Source organism: Bacillus rossius, chromosome 6 (assembly GCF_032445375.1).
Source record: "Bacillus rossius redtenbacheri isolate Brsri chromosome 6, Brsri_v3, whole genome shotgun sequence".
NCBI lineage: Eukaryota > Metazoa > Arthropoda > Insecta > Phasmatodea > Bacillidae > Bacillus > Bacillus rossius.
Genome location: NC_086334.1, coordinates 53462975 through 53471760, shown reverse-complemented (window position 1 = coordinate 53471760; position 8786 = coordinate 53462975).

Genomic DNA, 8786 nt, shown 5'->3' with positions numbered 1-8786 from the left:
GTGGGATGGAAGTGGTGGTGTTTTGCACCTACGTTGATTTGTGGTTCTGCGCTCTCTTGGTTGGTTGGTTGGGATGGAAGTGGTGGTGTTTGCATCCTCGTTGTTTGCGATGCTGCGCTCTCTTGGTTGGTTGGTTGGGATGGAGGTGGTGGTGTTTTGCATCCTCGTTGTTTTTTTGGTGCTGCGCTCTCTTGGTTGGTTGGTTGGGATGGAAGTGGTGGTGTTTTGCACCTACGTTGATTTGTGGTGCTGCGCTCTCTTGGTTGGTTGGTTGGGATGGAAGTGGTGGTGTTTATGCATCCTCGTTGTTTGCGATGCTGCGCTCTCTTGGTTGGTTGGTTGGGATGGCAGTGGTGGTGTTTTGCATCCTCGTTGTTTGTGATGCTGCGCTCTCTTGGTTGGTTGGTTGGGATGGAAGTGGTGGTGTTTTGCATCCTCGTTGCTTGCGATGCTGCGCTCTCTTGGTTGGTTGGTTGGGATGGAGGTGGTGGTTTTATGCACCTACGTTGATTTTGGTGCAATACATATAATTTTTTTTACACTCATGCGTTTTACACTGATGCGTTTTTTACACTGATGCGTTTTTTTACACCGATGCGTTTTTTTACACCAATGCGTTTTTTTTTATGCATCGATGGGCTCCTTATGCCGATGGTGTCAAGACGATGGGCTCCTAACATCGATGGTGTCATGATGATGGGGTCACTACGATGGGCTCCTATCATCGATGGAGTCATGACGTTGGGCTCCTTACATCGATGGTTTCATGACGTTGGGCTCCTTACATCGATGGTGTCATAATGATGGTGTCAACGCTGGACTGTTACGCCGCTGGGTTCCACATTCGTTGGCATGCAAGATTTCGGCGTTGTGTGTCAATGCTGGACTGTTACGCCGCTGGGTTCCACAATCGTTGGCATGCAAGATTTCGCCGTTGATACTTCGTTGTTACTGGTCTATTTCAGCGTTTGTATGTGACATATGATAGTTTAAGCACGTGCTTTGTGTCAATGTATCATATGCTAGTTCTTTCTGGTAGGCTTGCATCGTTGTAATGGGCCACGGCTAAATAGAGACGTTGTTCATAAGTACTTGGCTACATATGTGACGTATATTACATATGGAGGCAAGGGGCTTGTGCGTGACCTGCCTGTTTAGCGGTGTCGGTCTCCAGCCCGTTCCAAACACAGAGAGCTGCGATGCAAGCCTTTTGTTTAAATGACTAATATTCTGTTTAAGTATTTAGCAGGTGAGCGGTTGCTGGGATGGAGAGAGAGACAGATTCAGCGTGAGGAGGAGAGAGAGCTGGTGAGATGGAGAGACGGCGGGACGAGAATGGTCTGCTGGGAAGAGAGGGAGCCCTGCGATTCTACACTCTCACACATGAAATATAAAACATTTAATTGTATATGTTAACGAAAATATATATCTGTAAAATTTTTGAACTTTGAGTTTTATTTCTATAATACTAATACCCTTGTTTTTTTATTTGCTATTTATTTTTTCTTTTATAATGTATGTTTGGAATTATACTCTTTCGAAAGAAAAAAAACCGTCTCCAATGAAATAAAGGTGAAAAGAAAACAGACAATTACATTGGCTTATATATATTTAATTTACATAATTCCATCACCCCGCACATCAGTCGATGACATTGAAAACAATATTTACAATTGCAAAAAGGAATAAAAAAATTAAACATCACTGTAGTAATAAGGGTGTTCATAGAGCCACAGCTTCAGTAACTGGCTATTACAATGTGCACAGTGGAAACCATTATAAAATTTATCACACTTTTCAATTTGGTTTCCGTACATCTTTAACAATGTTTTGAAGGAAGGACAGTTGCCTTGTTTACGTAGGTCAATTACATTGGCACTACACAAATCACTCACAATACGTTTCTGTTCGTTACCACGGACGTAAACAACGTCGTCTTCCTGCTCAACGAGATCACGTAGCACAGATGTAAGTTTTTCATGGTCCACATCACCTTCATTCCACGAGAGTCCGTTCACTTCATAGGTCAGACGACGGTTCTCGCGTTGAGAGAATCTGTCTAGCTTAGTCCAGTCACACGGTGGTTTAAAGATGTATTCATAAGTCCTGGTTTCTTCACCGCCAATGATGGACATCACTGATAGTTGCTTCACTACGGGGCCCTTTTGGGACGTAAGACACTGGACGTTGACAAGAAAGAGTGTCATATTGTCATTACTCACAGTTACACATACGACGAGGCTGGAGTGACGTGACTAAGATGCTGGCTCTGCAGAAATGCTGGAGTGGTACCTAGATGCCGACTGTGACACGGCGCTCAGGATCTAGGCTGCTGCAGCCGCCGCCACGCATCTCGTCGCATCTTGCACCACGATTTCATGTGCGGTGTGTCGGGGACGCTGGAGCTTCATCTGTCGCACTCGGTGCACGGCAAACAATCTTGCATGTCTGGATCTAGCTGCAGGTACACCGGTAGGAACTTGTACACGTATCTTACCTCGTGAGGGGCGTAGACCAGGAGAAACTCCTTTGGTAGATATGGTAACTCCGTCTCCTTATCCAGTGCCGCAACCGTGCGCACTTTACCATATGCTAAGATGGCCGTCAAGATCTTTGCTCCGCTCGCACAACACGTACACATCGTCTTTCCTTCAGGCTGGGAGCTACTGCAAAACTGACGGCTCCCGGGTCCTGCGACCGGTATTTATACTCTAAAAGGTAGAATAGGGATGAGGAGTAGGGTAGGGGTGGGAATGACGGTAAAGTGAGGGAGGGAGGGAAAAAACTAGAGTAGTGGTGGAGGGTGGTTATTACGATGAAAAATAAAATAGGGTGGTGGGGGAGGGGTGGATCGTCGTGTGCGAAAAAAATAATTTTTTTAGGAAGGGGGGGGGGGGTGAAAGTTCGTATATGCATTGGTACAAGTGGTGGGGGTCAGTCTGCCAGCACCCACCACGTGAGAAGGATCGGTCGCCATTTTTATTTTTTTGCCCTCACCAGGTTCGAACCGAGGACTCCGAACTCCGTGTCGTATATGTTTGTTTTTTAAGTATTTTTATTAAATTTTTATCATTTGAATTTTTTTATAAATTATAAAAAAAATTCATTAAAAACGGATAATAAATAAAAAAGTTAAAGATGGCGGGCGTAACGAAATTGCAACGGTGACGTCATCATTCAAAATGGCGGTAAACACATCACCGGAATTTTCGAGAAAACACAATTACGTCATACAAAATGGCGGATCCAAGATGGCGGATCCAAAATGGCCGTCGGGGTCAAGGTCAAGGTCAAAGGTCAAGGTCACAACCATCCAAGATGGCCGCCGTGACGTCACAATCCAATATGGCGTCGACAATCCTCAATCCACACCCAGGACCCAGGCGCAGGAGCCCCCAAACTATACTACTAACATTCCTCAAAATTCCTCAAAAATGACTCAAAATGACTCAAAAATTCCTGTTTTGAGGAAAAATTTCTCGTTTTCATCCACAAAAATTCGAAAATTAGGATTTCGAAAAACCTCAAAAGTCGTTTTGCCTTAGAAACCACGAAATTTCTAAAAACGGCTTAAGCATCCATGTATACAGCCTCCGATAAGCATTTTTTAGGAATAAGGATATCATGACCGCCATCTTGGATTATGACGTCACCGTTGCAATTTCCGTTACGCCCGCCATCTTGTAAAACTTTATATTTATTATCAGATTTTAATGGAAAAAAAATCAATTTATTAATAAAAATATCAAATAATATACATTTACGGCACGGAGCTCGGAGTCCTTGGTTCGAACCCGGTGAGGGCAAAAAAATAAAAATGACGACCAATCCTTCCCTCACTGTGGCTGCTGGCAGACTGACCCCCGCCACTTATGTCAAAGTATATATCGTCAACTAGTATGACGTCATGTCCGCCATCTTGAAAATCCGTAATTTTTATGTTAGCAAATCGGGAAAAAAAATTAAAAATCATTAAAAAAATTAATAGAATTAAATAATAAAAATTTAATAACATATTACTTAAAAACCACTGTTGCACTTTAAGTTACAGTCGTCATATTGGATTATATAAATGTTGCATGTTTCATTACGCCCGCCATCTTGTTTGAGTACGATGTCATCGTTACACTTTATGTTACGACCACCATATTGGATCCTATTAATGTTGCAATTCGCATTACGGCCGCCATCTTGAAAATCTGAAAATTTAATGCTAGAAATTTGGGAAAAATTTTAAAACTGCAACATTAATAGGATCCAATATGGTGGTCGTAACGTAAAGTGTAACGATGATGTTTGGAAAACTTACAAATTCTTTTACGCATTTTAATTAATTTTCAACAGTAGGAATTTCAGCTAAAGAAGAATGTACTAAGATATGTGTTTATCACATATTACTCGATTTTAGGACAAAATCTATGGGTGTTCAATAACAAATTAACTAACAAAACTAAATTACTGTGTCATTGATCATTACGGGAACTCTACGTAAGTGTATTAGAGTATAAAAATAATATCGAAGACGTTAAAAATTGGCTAAAATGTTATAAATATGGGAATATTTAAAACATTTATGTTGTTTTAATTAATTTTTATTTTTTATATATCCTGAACCAGTTACAGTATCATTCCCATACGCATAACATATTCCTTCTGAAATTGTAAATTTTATATTGGTTAGTAAAACTGCGAATATTGAGACTTACTATTGAGTCATATTTAAATTTAAAAGCCCAAGTATGTTGTTTGTTCTAAACTGAAGTGACGTGAGGAACTATTCTCATACTGTTTTTAGATTTCTTTGAGAATTATTATTCTAAAAAGCTTCATTGTAACCAACGGCTAACTAAATGCAGTCTGGGCTGCTACCAACAATCTCTCTGGCCAAATATTTTAACAATGGAATGTACCAAACAAAGCTATTGGCAACCAATTTCTGGTCATTTTGCAAAGGCGATTTATTCGTGTTGCAGTGAGAGCGGATAAAAAAATGCGAAGAGAATTGCTCGTTCATGCGTTTGTAATAATCGATGTACTGTTTGCTGAACTCTGCACGTGCATGCCGACGCCACAGTTTTACAGGTCAGTTAGTTAGTTAGTTAGTGATTTGTTACCGAGACACGCATTAAACATAAGATTTCTCGAAATTGGCAGCAAAGTGAGTCAAACACGTAGCACCTAATACTGTAGTATTCTTAATTATTTTGCTTCTAATATTTCATGTTTTGCACATTATTTTAAATAAATTCATAGTATAATCATTTATGTTTTTATAAAAAATGTAAATAAATATGTCTACAGTTAATGTTTTTCAATGAAATAAATTGCAAATATTTAAATCAATCATTACATGTACAGAAAGCCATGGAATCATGTGGTATGGCGCTTTGGATTTAACCCTTCGTATGTAACGTTCATCTTAAATCACTTTATATTTAGTATACCATTAATAAATCAATAAAAGTTTTACAAAAACCAATAAAAGTTTAGTTTTTTCAGTGTTTTGGAAAAATTACCTTTTAATTGATTTATATATGATAAACTAAAAGTAAAGTGCTTCAAGATGACCATTACATAACTGTATGCCACACGATTCTATGCTTTCAGTACCTGTTAGGACTAACACAAATGTTGACCATTAAGTTCATAAACACCATTAAGCAATGACTTTTAAGCAAGAAAAGCCTTTCATAAACAATTATATATGATTAAATCATGAATTTATTTAAAATCACATGCAAACGGCACGAAATATTAGAATCCTAATTTTTTAAGACCTACCGCCTTAAGTTCGGTTCACATGAGACGTAAGCTTCGTTCGCTCTGTCACGGAGTGTCAATCGCACTCACTCAAATTTAAAAAAAAAACAGCAAATCCTCCATTTATTTATTTTTATTTAAATCAGTGATTGCTTGTAATTATTTCAGTGACTCGCAGTGATTTCTACTTTTCTTGCATCGAATTTCACATGAACGAATATTGTTTCTCAGAGAAATTCACTGATTTTTCAGTTATTAGAACCTTTTAAGCAGAAAATTAACTGAAATTATTCAGTCAGTTTTAAAGTTAATTTTTTTTTTAGTTAAAGCTTGTCGGCAGTGAAGTCATTTCAGATAGAAAATATATTTTTAACTTTTACAAAAGAATCCTTTGGAAACCAGGTGCCAAGAAATAGTTTAAAATACGTGTTTCAAGATAATGCTGAGTATTTCTTACGAACATTGGTGCATATTTTATATTTCATTGATGTTTCGTTCATGCATTTTTTTAAAACCAGGAAAAGATAATAGACTAATCAACCAAATTGACTGATTTTGTTTTATTATGCTTATTATGCCGCTGTTAATATTGGAAAGTAACTCTAGGTACGATTTACAAATAACTTTAATTATTGGAGTTACCTGTATAACACAAAGCATAAATGCCCGGGTAATAATCCTGGCAAATGAATAATAACTGCGAACACTATTTTGAAGTGATACAGCTGTTTTAATATAAATGTACTAACTAAAAATATCCATAACTTATTGTAACTATGACTGATCTATTTACAAAAGAAATTTACAGTGTATAGACGATGATACATAACACTCCCAAACAGAACAGCAACATTGCATATTGTAAGAAACTATCCCAGCTTAGCGTCTGGAGAAATTTAGGGTAATATCTAAAAACAGAAATCAGGATGACCAGGATAGAATGTCAGCCCGCCTCCTCTGGAACTTAAGTTAGTGTCTCTAGTGTCTCTAGTGTCTCACCTATCTCCATTTTAGAGAGTAGGACTAGAGTAAAATTTAATGCTTATCAAGTGCGACTGTCACGACATTTGAATCTGCTGTGAGGACAAAGTCAATAAAAATTTCACTTTTAAAAACATAGTACTGAGGAGAGTATCAGTAATATCTTGTTGTAGATTTACTATAGAACTATAGAATATTTACAATACCTTCTTAAAGAATACTAAAGGTTTAAGTGAAGAAGCAAGTTTGAATCATATTTTCTCAAATTTTGGTAGAATTTGGAGTAAAAGAATATTTATTTTGCACGTTAAACAAAGGTTTCTTAGGAAATATAAGACTTTTGATTTGCACTACTATAATAAAATATTTTGGCAACATTTCTCCATTACATTTCCTTGTGTAACGTGTTTAACGCTATTTTTTAAGTTTTCAATTGACTACTTTTAAAAGATACGTAAGACTGCTAGGGAGTACTTAAAAATCAGATAGTAGAAGAGTTTTCAATTTTTTATTCTTCTGTAGCAGGTTCCCACTATCGGCAAAGAAGTATTTTTGAAATCTTCCCATGAACCCTTTGTTATCATAATATTATTCTGCACGATGAGATAAAAAAAAAGTAAATAGAGTATCCCTGGTGGGTAGACAACCTTGCACACATTGTACAACTTCAGTCTAGTTAGTATTTTTCCGCCAGGGTGACACTTGGTTTCTTGGGGCAAAGTATAGTTAAAAGATGTAACAATTAAAACACTATTAGCATTACGGGGGGGGGGGAATGTGACCGAGTCTTTCAATACTCGCTAGTTATGTGTAATATCTAACCTAGGTAACGATCAAATTAATGTGTTCACGTGTTGCAAATACACTTATAAAATATAGGAAAATCGGACAAAAAATTTAACGTAGGTTTTTTTAAAATAATGCGGAGCGTGATTTATATACGAAACTTGTGTCGTCAGCTACATTATTTGGGGAATTCATTATCGGAGCTGCTACGTCGACCATCAAATCATTCAATTACCAAGGCGAAAGGTTAAATATATAATGAAACGGCCCCGATAAAAACGAAAAAGACTTGAAAAAGTACTTTATCTCCGGCTTTGGACCAGGTTCTGACAAGGAATTTTATTAAAATACTACCCAACTTGTTAAAATTCACTAAACAATAATTTCCATAAGGTTGTCATATGGCGTTGTAAACTGTTGTTCGCGCCATCGCTACAGATGGCAGCACCTGGTTAAACATATCTGTACCATGTGAATTCCGTTCCATTCCCGAAATTACTCCCACCAAATACTGTATACCGAGAGCTAAGATGTTACACGTCAAAAATTGAGTACCTTAATTTTAATTTTTTACGTTATTTAAAAGTGACAACATGTAAGTAACTAAACTGTGTGTAAATAAATAGCTGAATATTTTAAATTATGTAAATTCTCTCATATTTAAGTAAGTTCATTTCTCTCATAATAATTAAGATTTTTTTTTCAATTAAATTTAATTTCATATACTTTTAAATACTACTAAACTGACTTTTTCCGACAGTTAAAGTGGAAAACAATTCGCATGATTTAAATGTAATTTTTCTATGAAATCGTATCCATAGTAATAATAATGCACGTAAACATAAAGCACACTATTCACACTCAAACACAAGCTAACTTTTGTGAGTGTTTTTTAATGTAAAATAATCTGTTAATATGTAAATATGGAAAATATAAAACAATAATGAAAAATACCTATGATGTGGATATGAGTTTTAAAAACCACACCAATATATTTGTTCTCAAAAATGTAAAATGATGCACTTTTTTCCTATGTAAAAAGTTTGTAGTTGACAACTTCAATTATAAAGCACATATCATCAGTGTCGTATTACCTGTGCATACATATATACACACCATATTATCTATAAGTCACAAAAAAAAACGAAATAAAAGACATGGAAAACGGCATCTTGTGTTTATGAATTGCAGGTAGACTCAATAACGCCAATGGATGCGCAATTACGTGCACAAAAGTTTTCAGCGAGTTGCATATCGCC